The following is an 18,896-nucleotide window of genomic DNA, read 5'->3' as shown; positions in this document are numbered from 1 at the left end:
CCTGTGGCCCCGGAGGGTGTGCCGAGGGAGGGGCGGCTTTCCCATCCCCGGGGGGAGGCCCCCCCCCGCTGTGGTGGTGCCACGCTCCCGGCCTGCGTGAGGACAGTGATCGTGAAGTGGGCCACCAAGGGCTGTTGCGATGGCAGATGCCCTCTTCGTCACTCCAGACGCCACCAGGTGCCAGCGCCGTGCCGGCTGCCAGGTCGAACCACAGGACGCGGCCACCTCCGTGGTCACCCGCTGTCGGGTACGAGCAGTTTCGTCATGGCTGGACGCCGCGGGCGGGCTCTGTTTGCAGCCACAGGGACCCCTGTGTGCCGTGCCCACGTCAGCACCGCCTCCGCCTCCCGCTGCCACGGGACAGACAGGCCAGCCGGAATCACAGTCACCGCTGAGCGCACATGAGTGGAAGGTTTCCTATCACTGACACGTGCCATGAAGCTGCCGTGTCTTCAGAAGTCACCAGGGAGCAGCAGGCTCCGGGGAGTGCGTGCCGACACACGCCAGTCTGGGGTCCCCGTCCCTGAGCTCGTGGGACAAGCGTGGGGCTGCGGTGCAGGGCCGGGGGGGCAGAGGGCTCCCTCTAGGGACAGACGTGTCCCAATGGGCACAGACAGGCTTCGTGATCGGGGACCCATGACCTCCATGAGGGCTCCCACTGCATCGTGGGACTCAAATATTCTTTATTAACACCGGTTGAGGAAGGACAGGCCACTGGAGCAGCTGCGACAGCCCAGGGCTGTGACCGCCCAGGGGGACGGGCACAATGAGGAGGAGAAGCGGTCTTCACCCTCCCCTGCAGCTTGCGTCCTGGGGGAGTGACCATGAGGCACAGGGCATGGTCAGCCTGTCCTTCTCCCTCACGGTCGAGGCCCCTGTTCTCACCAACCCATTACTGGGCCCATCGGGACAGCCGCACCCTCACTTCCCTCCGGCTGGAGATGGGCAGACACGGACTCACTGCAGGGAGGGCTGGGAGTCTTCCCGGGTGGGGGGGCATTTACTGGAAATGTGGTGCACACAGTGCATCCTGGGACTCCTGGCGCTGAGACATCCTCCTCCACTTCCTGCCTGAGGGACGTGGTCCTCTAAAGTGGTTGGACACAGCCATGAGGTTCAAGGTCGGGTCGGCTGTTAGGTGTCCAGTTCCTTCAGGTGGGCTCCAAAGGGGACTCAGGGATGTGAGCCATGTGTTGCCAGCTGACTGCTTTTGTCACAAGCAGGCACTCTGGGGACTTTAGTCCATCCCTGGAAGGTTTCTGGATACACGACCCTCACTCCACCGCCGATCACAGAGTCTGACGTTCTCACAGGGGGAACCTGCCTGAGACTGGTCCCGAGTGCTCAGTGCCTGTGAGCACAGCCTGGTCAGGGCCCAGGGCCTCTGCGGGTGACCAGTGGACATGAGGTCACCAGGGTGGGGCCCAGTCCAGACTGGCTGGTCCTAGTAGGAAGAGATCAGGACACAGACACTCACAGGGACAGCTGCGTGGAAACACAGGGAGGGGACGGCCATCTGCACACCCAGGAGAGGGGCCTCGGGGGCACCAGCCCTGTGACTCCTGACCTCCCACTCCAGCCCCAGGATGGGGACAGTGAGGGTCTGTCACTGAGGCCCCTGCTGTGGTGTTTCCAGCAGACTCCCACAGGGGCGCTACACTGAGCTCATGGAGAGGACACCAGCCCCTGAGATGGGCCCACATGACAAGTGTGCAGGTCCCCAAGGGCTTTACATGACGACCGTCCTTTATGGGCCCTTCATTCACCAGGCCTCCCTGAGAGCAGACCCCTCTGGCTCCGGCCCCTCCCCCAGCCCCGCCCCACACTCATGAATGTGGGGGCTCGGGCAAAGCACACGGACCAGGAAGGGCAGACAGCATGTTAGAAGGTTGATCATTTCCAGACTTTATTTCAGAAAGGGTTCCAGGGAGCAGACACATCAGGGGACTCTGTCACCTTAGACAGAGGGACTCTACATTCAAACGTTTACAGTTGTCACATGGCAAACACCCTCCCCCTCCCCCACCTCCTCTGGACGACCCGCGCGGACCCACAGCCGTGCCCGATGCATCAGAGGGGAGGGAGTTACCCGACGGTCCGACCTCGTTTCACACGCACAAAGACAAGTTTGCGTTGTCCCCAGTTCCGCGCACAGCCGGCACCTCCCACGTCCTCTGCCCCTGGGGCCGTCACTGCGGTTCCACGGCTCCACGGCGACGTGGGAGACGCGTCCGTGACTCCCAGCAGAAGGACTGAGTGGGGAGGGGCGCCGGGATCCGCCCCCGATGGTCAGCACTTGCTCATTTTAATCTGCTCCTCTCCCTCCCGGTCCCCTCAGATGTGACGCCCAACAGAGGGGACGAGGACTCCTGTGAGAGTCTTTATGTGCCGGGCAGAGCCTCAGCTCCGTGGGCGTGGGGGGGGGGGTTGTTATGCGAGGGCCTGGGGTGATTTAGCAAAGCAGCATGCGAGCATCTGGGTTCAGTGCCCACGTTCTTTCCACCCGTGGATGGGGATGCTGTCTCCTTGTCAGGGGTTAGGTGGCCCTCATTGTACAGACCAGACAGCACCCAAGGATGGAGGGGCAGAGTGCAAGGCCACCAGATGGGACAGGCTCACCGGGGACAGAGAGCCCCAGCGCGGGTCGCAGGTGAGTGAAGGCGGTTCCCGTGCTGGGATGGGGACGAGGGGGCCCCTGTGAGCAGAGTCGGTCACAGCGCAGACCCTGACCTCGTCCCTCCTCCTTCCTCACCCCGAACGGTTGACGGCCCCGCTGGAACTGTCCCTTGTCAGACCTGACTCCTCCCCGAGAGCCTTCTGGAAAACCTCCTGTAAGTTTTCCCCACGCCTGCGCCCCCCGATCCTGCCTACAAAGTAGTAGACGAGAGGGTTGGCGCTGCTGTTCACACAGGAGAGCAGCAGCAGGATGTTGGGCAAACTGAACTCAGACGAATCGAGCAGGAGGACCACATGCATGCCGAGGGGGGAGGTGAACAGCAGAAACAGGACCGTCACCAGCACGGTGATGTAAAACGTGAGGGGAGGTCGGCGCCGGGTGCCGCACCTGACCTTGAACAGCATAATCAGAGTGCACGTCAGCGTGACGGAAAAAAGAACACAGAAAAACACAGACCATGTTAATATGTACAGATCACAAGAATTCTTGTTAAAGAACTTCTCCGTCAGACAGACGAGGAAAAGGTGCACGTTCACCGAGACGGAGAGGACCCAGATCAGGGAGCACACCACGGCGGGCGCGTGCCGGGGCGCGTGCAGCCTGCACCAGATGGGGCGCAGGACGGACAGACAGCGCCAGACGCTGATGGCCGTCAGCACACACAGCCCCACCCAGTAGGAGACGATCGTGAGCAGAAGTGTGTAGTTCATATAAAACCGGATGTCTAGAAAATCCTGTAAGAACCACACCGTCTGACTGGAAAGGTAGAGGAAGTCAGCCAACGACAAATGGAAGACCAAGACGGTGAAGTCCCCCCACTTGACCGAGAACCCAAGGACGCTGAGAACGAGGCCGTTGCTCACCAGCCCCCCGAAGCAGATGACGATGCTGAGGGCAGTGACGACCTCCAGAGGCTGGGGTGTCTCAGGATTGAAAGTGCTGTTGGAGGCCTGGTCATGTGTGGAAGAGTTGCCCATGGCGCCCACGGCTGCGCCCCGAGGACCAGCGCAGAGCGAGGACCTCCTGTGAAGAAACGATTCACACACACAGGACTGTGAGAAGACGGGAGCGTGGCCCCGGCTCGTCCTGCCGCCCTCCCTCCATGCGCTGTGTGCTCACTCTGAAACTGAGTCGTGAGGACCTTTACGTGACAGGCGTGGAGCCCACGACGGGGCCCAGAGCAGACAAGCTGACACCCCACACGGTCACAGACCACAGTTTCCCGGGTCCCAGGCGATGGAACGGGCGAACAGGGGGACACGCAAGGGGGCAGGGGAGGAGGCCCTGGTGAGTGCAGGGGCTTTAACGACCCCTGATCACAACCTCCTGGGCGGCCTCCACAGGCACGTGACAGGGACAGGGATGCCATTGGGTGGGGCCGCACACAGCTGTGAGGGATTGACCTGGAAACAGGAAGAACAGGGCTCTGTCTCTGGATACAAGACCAGGAGAAAGAAAGCGATTCCCAAGGTGCAGGGATTCGCACAATGAGGCGATGACAGTGACGTCCCATCGGGGCTGAGCAGAGAGGCGGCCCCCGTCCCAGCCCCTCCCTGGGGCCAGGACCGGGTTGGGGCACACACGCCCCTGGGTGGACCTGGGACCATCGGGGCCATGAGATGGACACACTGGGCGGGGAGCCCATCCTCACTCTCAGTGACGAGAAAGTACACGCAGTGGAAGCGTCCCCCGCGCTGGGGAGGTGATCGGTCAGCACGTAGCCCCCAGGTGGCCCCTCGGGGGACTGAGGGGCCTCGAGGCGGGTGACATGGGCAGTGAGCCCAGGAGGGACTCAGGTTGCAGCAGCCGCTGCACAAGTCTGCTCACTGACGGAGCCGAGTGACGCAGCTCCTGCTTTCATCACTGAAGGGTCCTTTTCCCTGTGGGTGCATGGTGGCTCCCAGTGACACACAGACATGGGAGGACGGGAGGCACCCGACTCACCTGGCGGGGATGGCAGTTTTACGGCTCCAACAGAGACAGAGATGGCCCTGGGACCTCTGGAACCTTCTTCGGCAGGCTGTCTCAGCACAAGTCCCTGGGGGTAGCCAACAGATACAACCCAGTGGACCCTGAGGGACCCTGGGGGGGGGTGGTCATAGATGCAGAGCGTCACCCTGTGGTGATGATCTCTTGGGAATTAAGTCTGAGGCATGTTACTTCCCCTTTTTAGTTGCAATGATGGTGGTGGTGATGCTGCTGATGAAGATGATGATGGAGGAGGTGGTGATGTTAGTGGTGATGATGATGGTGGTGGTGATGAGGATGATAGTGGTGATGATGATGATGGTGGAGGTGGAGGTGGTGGCGGCCCACCCAGGAAACCTTTCTAGATGCTCTTTCAACTGTTCTCATTGGACACGTGAACACCAGACATGGGCTGTGTTTGCATTTCATGTGTATTTTGTGTTCCACGTAGAGAAAAGAGTCTTTTTTGCCCCACCTCCAAAACCAGGTTTTGCCCCTTTGGGTGTGACACCACCCATGGAGAATGTGCATCAGAAATACACCACATCGTTTCTACGTCCCCCAGCGATTATATTTCAACATCCCGAAGCCTCACGTCTGTAAGGACGAGAGACAGCCGGCACTCACAGGGTGACAGTCAGAGTCACAGAGCCGGGTGCGTGGACAGCGGGCAGGCAGGCAGCAGGGCGAGAACAGCACCGACTCCCAGCGGGGCAGGTCCCGCAGGAGCGGGAGGGGCAGCGTCAGACCCCATCAGTGAGGAGGGCGTGGCCTGGCTGGTGCAGCTCAGCTGCTGGGGTGTGGTCCCCAACCCAACAGGTTGCACGTGGGATCCCCGGTCGGGGCACCTACCTGGGCTGCGGGTTGGATCCCGGTCCGGGTGTGTGAGATTCCGGGTCCCGGGTCCGGGTGAGACAGGAGGCAGCCAGTCAGTGTTTCTCTCTCACATCGACGTTCCTCCGTCTGTCCCCCTCCCTCTAAAAAGAAATATGAAACATGCCCTTGGGGGAGCATGAAGAACCCTCTTGAATTAAGCAGACCTAGGGGGCGGAGCTAAGGTTACTCAGTCACCCTCCCAGGTGTCACTGGCAGGACCCCCCGGGTCTTCATTCTGAAACCAACGAGACCAGGTCTCTGACCCAGGAAGGCCCGGAGCACTCACCCCTCAGCCGTCACCCCGGGGCCTGGGCAGCCCCCTGCCCCAGAGCCTTCATGTCCATGGTCATGGCCGTCTGTCCTCAGAACGTGAGGCCCAGGCTAGGGAGCAGCTAGGGAGAGAGGGTCCCCTGGGCAGGAAGGGAGGGCGTGCAGGACAGGCAGGGGACAGCAAAGCACGGACAGGGTGATGCCCATTCCTTACCTTCCCACCTTCTCGCCTCCTGGGAAGCCCGTGTCGCCTCGGGGACCCTGCAGCAACCTGGGGACAAGGGTGCAGGCCCTACAACGTGTGGCAGTCACCCCGGCTGGCGGGGACTAAATCCTGACCACGGCCCCGAGTAGGGCTGAGGAGGGACCCGGGAGCCCGCAGGGTGCGGCCCCCCTTTTATACAGGCTGCACCTTGGCAGAGACACCTAATGGCACTGGGTGCTGGGGGAGGCGGCTCCCAGGAGGCCACGTGGGGAGAACCGCGTGGTGTCTGCCCTGAAGGCCACTCGGGAACGCAGGGCAGATGCACTTGGACTCAGAGAGCTGCTTCTGCGTGACGGGGCGGCTCCGGGTGGTTAATGTTGCATGAGCCCCATTAGTCCATATTACCGCCCCTGGTGAAAGGTCCTCTGTCCCGGGGCTTTCGCTGGCCCCGGGTGTGGAGTCACTTCATGTCATCAGGGTCAACAGCTGACAGGCAGCCTGCACCAGGAGTCCTTGTTCCCGGTGACCAGTGTGTCCACGGACTGTCTGTGGCCGAAGGAAGAGAGCAGAGGCCAAGGGGTGGGCACACAGGGTGGGTCACACCCTGAGGGGTGGTTCTAGGAGTGATGGGAAATGGAGATAATGTCTTAAAGAGGTCACGCCCCGACCTGACCTTGGGAAGGCCCAAGGGACACGGGGACCTGGATTAGTCCTTATGAGGACGCCCAGCTCAGAGCGGAAACAGCTAGAGCACTCCCCGACTCCAGAGAGGGTCACCTTCCTCAGGGCACTGGCCTGGAGGACTGGTCAGTCCGAGAAGCCCTCCCGGGTGTGAGCAAAGGTCTTCCTGCCTCCCCACCTCCACCCCGTCTCACCCAGGGATGTGCGTGCCTGGGATTGAAACCCTCACGCCGTGTACCGGGGGGTCCCTGGATTGGATAGCACAGGAATGGGCTTCTGGTCTCAACCTTCCCCCTGGGGGCTCCGTGGGGGACCCTGTGACTGTGCCCACGGCTGGGAACTCTTGTATCATTTTGTCACAGGTAGTATTGGAGCTCCCTGTGTGCCCAAGGTTTGACCTTGACCTTCTGGGGCTGGCTTCTTGTTTTTTCCCAGTTAATGGCTTAATTTCTATATTTGTTTATCTCTTATGTACGTCATTCTCGGTGAGTCTCAGTTCCCTGTTTGGGGACGGTTTTTATTTATTTCTATTTTTTAAAATGTATTTCATTGATTATGCTATGACCATTGTCCCATTCCTCCATCCCTTATTTCCGTCTGCCCTGCACATCCCCCCCTTAGTCCATGTGCACGGGTCGTACATACAAGTTCTTCAGCTTCTCCATTTCCTCCACTGTTCTTACCCTCCCCTGTCTGTCTTCTGCCTACCATCTGTGCTTCTTATTCCCTTACCTGTTCCCCCATTCCTTCCCTCCCCTTCCCCACTGATAACCCTCCATGTGATCTCCATTTCTGGTGATTCTGTTCCTGTTCTTGCTGTTTGCTTTGTTTGTTTTTGTTTTTGTTTTTTAAGTTGGTTGTTGATAGTTGTGAGTTTGTTGTCATTTTACCATTCATATTTTTTATCATCCTTTTCTTAGATAAGTCTCTTCAGCTTTTCATATGATGAGGACTTGGTGATGATGAACTCCTTTAACTTGACCTTATCTGGGAGGCACTTCATCTGCCCTCCCATTCTAAATGAGCGCTTTGCTGGGTAGAGTCATCTGGGATGGAGGTCCTTGCCTTTCATGACTTGGAATACTTCTTTCCAGCCCCTTCTTGCCTGCAGGGTTTCTTTTGAGAAATCAGCTGACAGTCTTATGGGCACTCCTTTGTAGGTAACTGTCCCCTTTTCTCCTGCTGCTTTAAAGATTGTCTCCTTATCGTTAATCTTGGCTAATGTAATTACGATGTGCCTTGGTGTGTGCTTCCTTGGGTCCAGCTTCTTTGGGACTCTCTGAGCTTCCTAAAAGTCTATTTCCTTTGCCAGATTGGGGAAGTTCTCCTTCATTATTTTTTCTAGTAAGTTTTCAATTTCTTCTTCTCCCTCTCTTTTTCTGACACCCCTATGATTTCGATGTTGGAACATTTAAAGTTGTCCTAAAGGCTCCTAAACCGCTCCTCATTTTTTTTTAATTCTTGTTTCTTCATTCTGTTCTGGTTGAACGTTTATTTCCCCTTCCAGTCCAAACTGTTGATCTGAGTCCCAGTTTCCTTCCTGTCATTGTTGGTTCCCTGTGCATTTTCCTTTATTTCACTTTTCATAACCTTCAATCTCTCCTCTATTTTCTGACCAAATGCAACCAATTCCGAGAGCATCCTGATCACCAGGGTTTTGAACTCTTGCATCTGATAGGCTAGCTATCTCTTCATCCCTTAGTTGTGTTTTTCCTGGAGCTTTGATCTGTACTTTCATTTGGGCCATTTTTTGGTCTCAGTGCACCTGTTAGTAGCAAGGAGTGGGATCTCAGGTGTTCGCCAGTGGGGGCAACCATGTCACTGTGATGTGATGCTGTGTAGTGGGGGAGGGTGTGAGAGGGAACAGTGCTGCTTCCTTGGCTCTCGGTGGCTTTCAGTCACTTCCCTCACTCCCCACAAGTAAACTGGGCCCTTCTGCTGCTGATTCCCGAGTGGGTGGGTTTGTGTATGTTCTAGGACCCTCTGGGTGTCTCCAGTGAACTCTCCTGTGATGCTGGGAATTTATCCTGCTGCCACATACCCCCTCAGGTGTTTCAGTCAGGGGTTCGAGGCTTTATTTCCCCACTGGGAACCTGGGTTGTGTGGTCTGTCTCGCTCCCCAGTTGTTCCTCCCAGTTTATCTACACCCACAAATGGTGGATCACCTGCTCTGCCAGCTGCTGCCTTGCCCCCAGTCTTCTCCCCTCCTCTGTCTGTCTCTGCCCCTCCTACAGGTCCAAATGAATGTTTCTCCTTTCACGCCTTGGTTGTTGGATTCCACACAGTTTGATTTTCTGTTGTCCTCATTGTTTTTCTTTTTAAATTTGTTGTTGTCCTTCTTTTAATTGTGTGAGGGGGCACAGTGTGTCTGCCTCTGCCTCCATCTTGGCCGGAAGTTGGGGATGGTTTGTAAATTAGGTAAGTGGGTTGCGGGGGGGCAGTCACTACCCACAGTGAAGAGGGCCCTGCCCCACTCTCCCCATGTCCGTCCCCTCTCCCCTGGGAGGCAGGTCTGAAGGCAGCGGGGAACCTCGGCCTCACATAGCCGGGCTGCTCTCAGCCTGAAGAATGATGGATCCACCCAAGGGATGTCCGGGGTGTGCGTGGCACCCGTCCATAGTTACCATGGTGGGAACCTCAGCTCAGCACCTGGTACCTTGTTCACTGATTAGTCCATTGGAGTCGCGTGTGAGCGTCATAAGGTGGGGTCCCTGACCTCCCAAACTTGGGACAGGGTCTCATGGCCACGTCCTGAGAGTCACTGCTCAGGTGGCCACCCCATGAGGAATGAGGGCTGAGGGTGGGGGCACCCAGCACTCTTCCCTTCTGCCTGAGGCTCATTTAGACTCCCAGCCTGTTCCCCTGGAAAATTGCTGGCTGCCCCGATGGGGGCACCAGAGAGCCCACAGTCCTAAGCCTCTGACCCAGTGGTGGTGACCTCAGCAGGTGCAATGGCAGGCACTGGTCTATCCCGTGTTCCCTGCATCTCAGTGCTGTTCTAACCCGTGTGCACGCAAAACCAGGTGAGTTCAACACGTCTGTGTCGCAGGGCCCCCCATCACCCCACTGGAGGCCAAACAAGAGGACCTGGGGCACCCAGGCTGGGGTCCCAGCTGTCTAGGCACCTGTGTCACCTCCAGGACTGGGATCTGCACCTGGTTATGGATCGTGCTGGGACTGACCCCAGCGCCTGTTTCTGGGCCCTCTTCTGTCACACACACGTGATCCCAGCACTCGTGTGTCAGGTGTCGTACGTGGGATAGAGCCCAGTGAACCGAGTCCCCTTTCTGGGTTGAACAGTACAAGGAGAAAGGGAACGAGGCACTGGGGACCCTGTGTGGAAACCGCAGGTTTCCGTGACTCCTCTGTGGCCCCCACACACCTGCATGTAAGAAGTGAGCACTCTGCTGTGGCCCCGGGCATCTGTAGCCCCAAGGCCAAGAGCACCAGCGTGTTCCCACACCTGCTCCTGTGGGGTCTTCATTGCTTTACTCAGAGTATCAGTCAGGAGCATGGACTGGTCTTTGCCTCTGGCCCTTGGCCTGGGTTACCTCCCCTGAGCTCTCTGACGACACTGTGGCTTTGTTGGTTTCCTGTGCCGGCCATGATCAAAACCACAGACTGGCCACTTAAACAGCAGAATCGATTTTCTCCTGTCTGGAGCCCAGAAGTCAGAAATCCAGGGGATGTGAGGGCCGTGTTCCCTCTGGAGGCTCTGGGGAGCGTCCCCCTGCCTCCTTCAGCTTCTGGGGGCTCCAGGTGTTTCTGGGTTTGTGGGACATTATCCAGTCTGAACCCTAGTTGTGCTCCTGGGGTTTCCCTGTCTGTCACCTTCTTGTGAGGACACCAGCCTCTGACTGGGGGCTCCCCTGTCCAATGTGACCTCACATAAGTAACTGCACTGACTTCACATGAGGCCACAGTCACAGACACAGGGGGTTGGATGTGACCCCATGTTCCTGAGGGACACAGTTCCACCCTCTCCACTGCACTTTCTACTCTTGCTCTGTAAGAAGGGAAACTTGTTTACTTTGTTTTTTACATCCAATTGTTGATATGGTTTTATTGCCATTTTATTGGTCTTAGTTTTGATCTTCTTCTTAAAGAGGACCCTTTAACATTTCAGGTAACATTGGTGGGTAGTGGTGAACTCCTTTAGCTGTTTCTTTTCTGAGAAGCTCATTATCTGCTCTTTAAATGGTGGCTTTGCTGAGCAGGGCAGTCTTGGTGGTAGCTCTTCATTTGATCACTTTCAATATTTCTGCCACACCCTCTAGCCTGCAAAATCTCTTTAGAGAATTCAGCTGACAGTCTTATGGGGACTTCTTGTAGGTAACTAACTGCTTTTCTCTTGCTGCTTTTAAGATTCTTTCTTTATCTTCAACCCTGGGCATTTTAATTACGATGGTTCTAGGTGTGTTCCTCTTTGGGTCCACCTTGTTTGGGACTCTCTGTGCTTCCTAGACTTGCACGTCTATTTCCTTCACCAAGTTAGGGAAGTTTTCTTGTATTGTCTATTCAAATGGATTTCCAATTTCGTGCTCTTTCTCCTCTCCTTCCGGTATCCCTCTCATGAAAATGCTGGCTCTTTTGAAATTGAACTACAGGCTCCGTCTACTCTCTTTATTGCTTTGGGTTCCTTTTTCTTCTTGCTGCTCTGATTGGTTGTTTTTATCATGTGTTTGTTTTTGCTTCCTCATGTTCCCAATCACTGATTGATTCTTGGCTTCTCCTACTCTACTGTTAATTTTCTGTAATGTGTTCTTTGTTTCAACTCGTGTATCTTTCGTTCCTGACCGGGTCCTTTTTATGCTGCTGAGATGTTGGCTCAGTTCCCCTGAGCATCTCTGTGGTCAGTCTGTTGAACTCTGCATGTCATCGGTTGCCTTTCTGCATTTTGGTGAGCTCTTTTTCTGGAGTTTTGGTCTGTTCTTTCATCTGGGCCATGTTTCTTTGTGTCCTCAATTTGGTAGCCTCCCTGTGTCTGTTTGTACGTACTAGGTATGGCTGCTACATCTCCCAGGCTTGACAGAGTGGCTTGCTGTAGTAGGTGTCCTGCAGGGTCCAGTGGCACAGCCTTCTCTATCATCCAAGCTGCATACTCAAGGTACACCTCCTCTGTGGGCTGTGTCCCCCTCCTCTTCTTGTTGCCTGATTGCTTTGGTAGGTCCAAGGTCAACCACCCCTGTGTTCTGCCCGGGGTCACACAGCACTAGCTACAGAGTGATCTGCAGATGGCTGCCTGTTGTGCTGGGCTTGGAGGTGCCCAGGCGAGGCCATGATGTGACCTGCTGCTGCTAGTGCCCGGCCTGGAGCACCTTAGTGAGAGGGACAGGCCTTGCTGAAGCCAGAGGCAGTTTGTGTGAGAGAATTCAGAGAGACTGAAGCATGGACCAAGACAAGCCATTCCTATAGAAAAGCCACTGCAAACAGGTGGGTGGGCCTGAATGTCTGAAGAGACAGAGTCTCAGGGAATCAGCAGGGTGGGGCAAACTGTGTGCGCCAGGTTGATGGAGTCTCAGATATGGCACCTGCCTGCTGGCTGTGTCAGGGAAGGGCTTGTCAAAGGAACAACGGCCTCTGCCAGCTCTTCTGTCCGGGACAAAGCTACCCCCCAGCTCTGGCTCTGAAGCCAGGAAACTCAGTTCCTCCCCGTGTGTCCCTGGTGCCTTTGTCTCTGCTTCCGGCTCTGGAGCTCAGAGGGATGAGTCTGAGCCATCTGTGCATGGGCCCTTTAAGAGGGCCTGCCAGGGGATCCAGCAGCTTCTGTCTTCCACAGTCCGCATCCCCCTGCTTTTACAGCCAACGACGTGAAGGAGACTTATCTTCCCAGCCCTGGAACCTGGGTTGGGGCCCTGCTGTGGGGCTGGGGCCCCTCCCATTTGAACAACGGAGATGGGAAGAGGCCCCCTGTCTCCTGCACGGCCTCTGCTTCTGGGGAGTGACCACGAGGCCCTGGGGAATGGCCAGCCCCTCCTGCCCACTCACAGTCAAGGCCTCTGTTCTCATTGGCCACATTACTGGGCCCATCGGGACAGCCGCACCCTCACTTCCCTCCGGCTGGAGATGGGCAGACACGAACTCACTGCAGGGAGGGCTGGGAGTCTTCCCAGATGGGGGGGCATTTACTGGAAATGTGGTGCACACAGTGCATCCTGGGACTCCTGGCGCTGAGACATCCTCCTCCGCTTCCTGCCTGAGGGACGTGGTCCTCTAAAGTGGTTGGACACAGCCATGAGGTTCAAGGTCGGGTCGGCTGTTAGGTGTCCAGTTCCTTCAGGTGGGCTCCAAAGGGGACTCAGGGATGTGAGCCATGTGTTGCCTGCTGACTGCTTTTGTCCCAAGCAGGCACTCTGGGGACTTTAGTCCATCCCTGGAAGGTTTCTGGATACACGACCCTCACTCCACCGTCGATCACAGAGTCTGACGTTCTCACAGGGGGAACCTGCCTGAGACTGGTCCCGAGTGCTCAGTGCCTGTGAGCACAGCCTGGTCAGGGCCCAGGGCCTCTGCGGGTGACCAGTGGACATGAGGTCACCAGGGTGGGGCCCAGTCCAGACTGGCTGGTCCTTGTAAGAAGAGATCAGGACACAGACACTCACAGGGACAGCTGCGTGGAAACACAGGGAGGGGACGGCCATCTGCACACCCAGGAGAGGGGCCTCGGGGGCACCAGCCCTGTGACTCCTGACCTCCCACTCCAGCCCCAGGATGAGGACAGTGAGGGTCTGTCACTGAGGCCCCTGCTGTGGTGTTTCCAGCAGACTCCCACAGGGGCGCTACACTGAGCTCATGGAGAGGACACCAGCTCCTGAGATGGGCCCACATGACGAGTGTGCAGGTCCCTGAGGGCCTTATATGACGACGGTCCTTTATGGGCCCTTCATTCACCGGGCCTCCCTGAGAGCAGACCCCTCTGGCTCCGGCCCCTCCCCCAGCCCCGCCCCACACTCATGAATGTGGGGGCTCGGGCAAAGCACACGGACCAGGAAGGGCAGACAGCATGTTAGAAGGTTGATCATTTCCAGACTTTATTTCAGAAAGGGTTCCAGGGAGCAGACACATCAGGGGACTCTGTCACCTTAGACAGAGGGACTCTACATTCAAACGTTTACAGTTGTCACATGGCAAACACCCTCCCCCTCCCCCACCTCCTCTGGACGACCCGCGCGGACCCACAGCCGTGCCCGATGCATCAGAGGGGAGGGAGTTACCCGACGGTCCGACCTCGTTTCACACGCACAAAGACAAGTTTGCGTTGTCCCCAGTTCCGCGCACAGCCGGCACCTCCCACGTCCCTCTGCCCCTGGGGCCGCCACTGCGGTTCCACGGCTCCACGGCGACGTGGGAGACGCGTCCGTGACTCCCAGCAGAAGGACTGAGTGGGGAGGGGCGCCGGGATCCGCCCCCGATGGTCAGCACTTGCTCATTTTAATCTGCTCCTCTCCCTCCCGGTCCCCTCAGATGTGACGCCCAACAGAGGGGACGAGGACTCCTGTGAGAGTCTTTATGCGCCGGGCGGAGCCTCAGCTCCGTGGGCGGGGGGGGGGTTGTTATGCGAGGGCCTGGGGTGATTTAGCAAAGCAGCATGCGAGCATCTGGGTGCACCATCCACACTCTTTCTACCCATGGACAGGGCCCCTGTCACCTTGTCAGGTGTTGGGTGACACGTGGTCCTCACTGAGTATAGGAGACAGCACCCAAGGATGGAGGGGCAGAGTGCAAGGCCACCAGATGGGACAGGCTCACTGGGGACAGAGAGCCCCAGCGCGGGTCGCAGGTGAGTGAAGGCGGTTCCCGTGCTGGGATGGGGACGAGGGGGCCCCTGTGAGCAGAGTCGGTCACAGCGCAGACCCTGACCTCGTCCCTCCTCCTTCCTCACCCCGAACTGTTGACGGCCCTGCTGGAACTGTCCCTCGTCAGGGTTGAGTCCTCCCCCAGAGTCTTCTGGAAAACCTCCCGTAAGTTTTCCCCTCGCCTGCGCCCCCCGATCCTGCCTACAAAGTAGTAGACGAGAGGGTTGGCGCTGCTGTTCACACAGGAGAGCAGCTGCATGCTGGCCACGTAGTACTGGTCGGGGGAGCGCACGAGGTGCAGCGTGACGCAGACGGGGAAGGCGAACAGCAGAAACAGGAGGGCCAGCAGCACGGTGATGCACAGCTTGAGGGGAGGCCGGCGCTCGGCGCCGCACCTGACCTTGAACAGCACAGTCAGGATGCCCATCACCGTCACAGAGAGAAGAACAGAACAAAGAACAGAAGATACTTCCACAGACACAAAGCAAGACTCACAGTCAATAAACCCATCAACCCAACAGACGAGGAAACGGGGCACATGCACCAAGACGGAGAGGACCCAGATCAGGGAGCACACCACGGCGGGCGCGCGCCGGGGCGCGTGCAGCCTGCACCAGATGGGGTGCAGGACGGACAGACAGTGTGTGACGCTGATGGCCGTCAGCACACACAGCCCCACCGTGTAGGAAATGTCAATGAGTATAGCTATGTACTTCACATCCAACCAGATGTCGTAAATGAGAGCTGACATAATTTGCATGAAAAGCACGATCTGGCAGGAAAGGTAGAGACAGTCAGCCAAGGACAAATGAAAGATGAAGACGGTGAAGCCCCCCCACTTCAGCGAGAGCCCAAGGAGTCCCAGAATGAGGCCGTTGCTCACCAGCCCCCAGAGGCAGATGAGGATGCCAAGAGGAGACTTGATCGTCAGATCCTGGATTATCTCCAGAAAGAAAGTGTCGTTGGGGAATAAACAATTGAAAGAGATGTTCCTGGTGGCCATGGCAGCACCCCGAGGACCAGCGCACAGTGAGGACCTTCTGTGAAGAAACGATTCACACATACAGGACCCGTCAGAGGACAGGAGCGTGGCCCCAGCTCGTCCTGCCGCCCTCCCTCCATGCGCTGTGTGCTCACTCTGAAACTGAGTCGTGAGGACCTTTACGTGACAGGCGTGGAGCCCACGACGGGGCCCAGAGCAGACGAGCCGACACCCCACACGGTCACGGACCACGGTTTCCCGGGTCCCAGGCGATGGAACGGGCGAACAGGGGGACACGCAAGGGGGCAGGGGAGGAGGCCCTGGTGAGTGCGGGGGCTTTAACGACCCCTGATCACAACCTCCTGGGCGGCCTCCACAGGCACGTGACAGGGACAGGGATGCCATTGGGTGGGGCCGCACACAGTTGTGAGGGATTGACCTGGAAACAGGAAGAACAGGACTCTGTCTCTGGATACAAGACCAGGAGAAAGAAAGCGATTCCCAAGGTGCAGGGATTCGCACAATGAGGCGATGACAGTGACGTCCCATCGGGGCTGAGCAGAGAGGCGGCCCCGCCCAGCCCCTCCCTGGGGCCAGGACCGGGTTGGGGCACACACGCCCCTGGGTGGACCTGGGACCATCGGGGCCGTGAGATGGACACACTGGGCGGGGAGCCCATCCTCACTCTCAGTGACGAGAAAGTACACGCAGTGGAAGCGTCCCCTGCGCTGGGGAGGTGATCGGTCAGCACGTAGCCCCCCAGGTGGCCCCTCGGGGGACTGAGGGGCCTCGAGGCGGGTGACATGGGCAGTGAGCCCAGGAGGGACTCAGGTTGCAGCAGCCGCTGCACAAGTCTGCTCACTGACGGAGCCGAGTGACGCAGCTCCTGCTTTCATCACTGAAGGGTCCTTTTCCCTCTGGGTACGTGGTGACTCCCAGTGACACACAGACATGGGAGGACGGGAGGCACCAGACTCACCCGGGGGGTGGCCACTCTGTGGCTGCAGCACAGACAGAGATGGCCCTGGGACCTCTGGAACCTTCTTCGCCAGACCGTCTCAGCACAAGTCCCTGAGGGGAGCCAACAGCCACGACCCAAAGGACCTGAGGGAACCTAGGATGGGGTCGTGCCTTCAGAGGGTCACCCTCTGGTCATGATATATTGGGAATTAAGTCTGAAGCATGTTTTTCCACCTTTTTCACCATGATGATGATGATGGTGATTATGGTGGTGATGATGATGACAGTGGAGATAGTGGTGGTGGTGGTAGTGTTGGTGTTGGTGGTGATGGTGATAATGGTGGAGATGATGATGGTGATGGTGGTGATGGTGGTGATAATGATGGAGATGATGATGATGATGGTGATGGTGGTGGTGGTGATGGTGATGGTCCTGGTGGCGGTGGCAGTGGTGGTGACGGTGATGTGTGGGTGGTGATGGTGGTGGAGGTGGTGGCGGCCCACCCAGGAAGCCTTTCTAGATGTTCTCTCAGCTGTTCTCATTGGACACGTGAACACCAGACATGGGCTGTGTTTGCATTTCATGTGTATTTTGTGTTCCACGTAGAGAAAAGAGTTTTTTTTGCCCCACCTCCAAAACCAGGTTTTGCCCCTTTGGGTGTGACACCACCCATGGAGAATGTGCATCAGAAATACACCACATCGTTTCTACGTCCCCCAGCGATTATATTTCAACGACCCGAAGCCTCACGTCTGTAAGGACGAGAGACAGCCGGCACTCACAGGGTGACAGTCAGAGTCACAGAGCCGGGTGTGTGGATAGCGGGCAGGCAGGCAGCAGGGCGAGAACAGCACCGACTCCCAGCGGGGCAGGTCCCGCAGGAGCGGGAGGGGCAGCGTCAGACCCCATCAGAGAGGGGGCGGGGCCTGGCTGGTGCAGCTCAGCTGCTGGGGTGTGGTCCCCAACCCAACAGGTTGCACGTGGGATCCCCGGTCGGGGCACCTACCTGGGCTGCGGGTTGGATCCCGGTCCGGGTGTGTGAGATTCCGGGTCCCGGGTCCGGGTGAGACAGGAGGCAGCCAGTCAGTGTTTCTCTCTCACATCGACGTTCCTCCGTCTGTCCCCCTCCCTCTAAAAAGAAATATGAAACATGCCCTTGGGGGAGCATGAAGAACCCTCTTGAATTAAGCAGACCTAGGGGGCGGAGCTAAGGTTACTCAGTCACCCTCCCAGGTGTCATTGGCAGGACCCCCCGGGTCTTCATTCTGAAACCAACGAGACCAGGTCTCTGACCCAGGAAGGCCCGGAGCACTCACCCCTCAGCCGTCACCCCGGGGCCTGGGCAGCCCCCCTGCCCCCAGAGCCTTCATGTCCATGGTCATGGCCGTCTGTCCTCAGAACGTGAGGCCCAGGCTAGGGAGCAGCTAGGGAGAGAGGGTCCCCTGGGCAGGAAGGGAGGGCGTGCAGGACAGGCAGGGGGACAGCAAAGCACGGACAGGGTGATGCCCATTCCTTACCTTCCCACCTTCTCGCCTCCTGGGAAGCCCGTGTCGCCTCGGGGACCCTGCAGCAACCTGGGGACAAGGGTGCAGGCCCTACAACGTGCGGCAGTCACCCCGGCTGGCGGGGACTAAATCCTGACCACGGCCCCGAGTAGGGCTGAGGAGGGACCCGGGAGCCCGCAGGGTGCGGCCCCCCTTTTATACAGGCTGCACCTTGGCAGAGACACCTAATGGCACTGGGTGCTGGGGGAGGCGGCTCCCAGGAGGCCACGTGGGGAGAGCCGCGTGGTGTCTGCCCTGAAGGCCACTCGGGAACGCAGGGCAGATGCACTTGGACTCAGAGAGCTGCTTCTGCGTGACGGGGCGGCTCCTGGTGGTTAATATTGCATGAGCCCCATTAGTCCATATTACCGCCCCTGGTGAAAGGTCCTCTGCCCCGGGGCTTCCGCTGGCCCCGGGTGTGGAGTCACTTCATGTCAGTTGGCCCACTCCAACATCCGTTCTTGCTCATCTCCTCCCTGGATGTGGCATTTGTGACTGACGGGGGGACCCTCCTCGGGGCCCCCGGTTGGAGACCCGGCCAGTCTGCTCACAGGTGCAGTCTGCGTGTTCAGAACCAAAGCGAGAGAAACACCCACCTGAGCCCGGAGGCCTCGCAGGCGGCAAGCACTGGGCTCGGTCAGGCCTGGGGCCGCTCGGGAAGACCCGCCCCTCAGCCTCCCTGCTCTTGGGCGGCCCTCCTGGGTCTGCACCAGGGCCCGGCCGGCCTCCCCCCAGGTCCGCAGTCCTGAGGAAGCTGGTGTGACCCCTCAGGACTTCCCAGCCCAGGTCTCTGTCCTCCCAGGGCACACAACTCCCCCTCTAGCAAATTCTCCGTGGGGTGTGCTTAACGCCTCCCAGTCTGGGTCCTCCTGAGCCCCTGAGATGATCTGGGTTTCCCACTGCCTGCTGGGTCATCTGCCCTTTCCTGGCTGTGGG

Source organism: Phyllostomus hastatus, unplaced genomic scaffold (genome assembly GCF_019186645.2).
Source record: "Phyllostomus hastatus isolate PE091 unplaced genomic scaffold, TTU_PhHast_1.1 phas_scaffold_11, whole genome shotgun sequence".
Taxonomy (NCBI): Eukaryota; Metazoa; Chordata; class Mammalia; order Chiroptera; family Phyllostomidae; genus Phyllostomus; species Phyllostomus hastatus.
The sequence above is the reverse complement of the archived record's forward strand: the minus strand, read 5'-3'. Positions refer to the sequence as shown.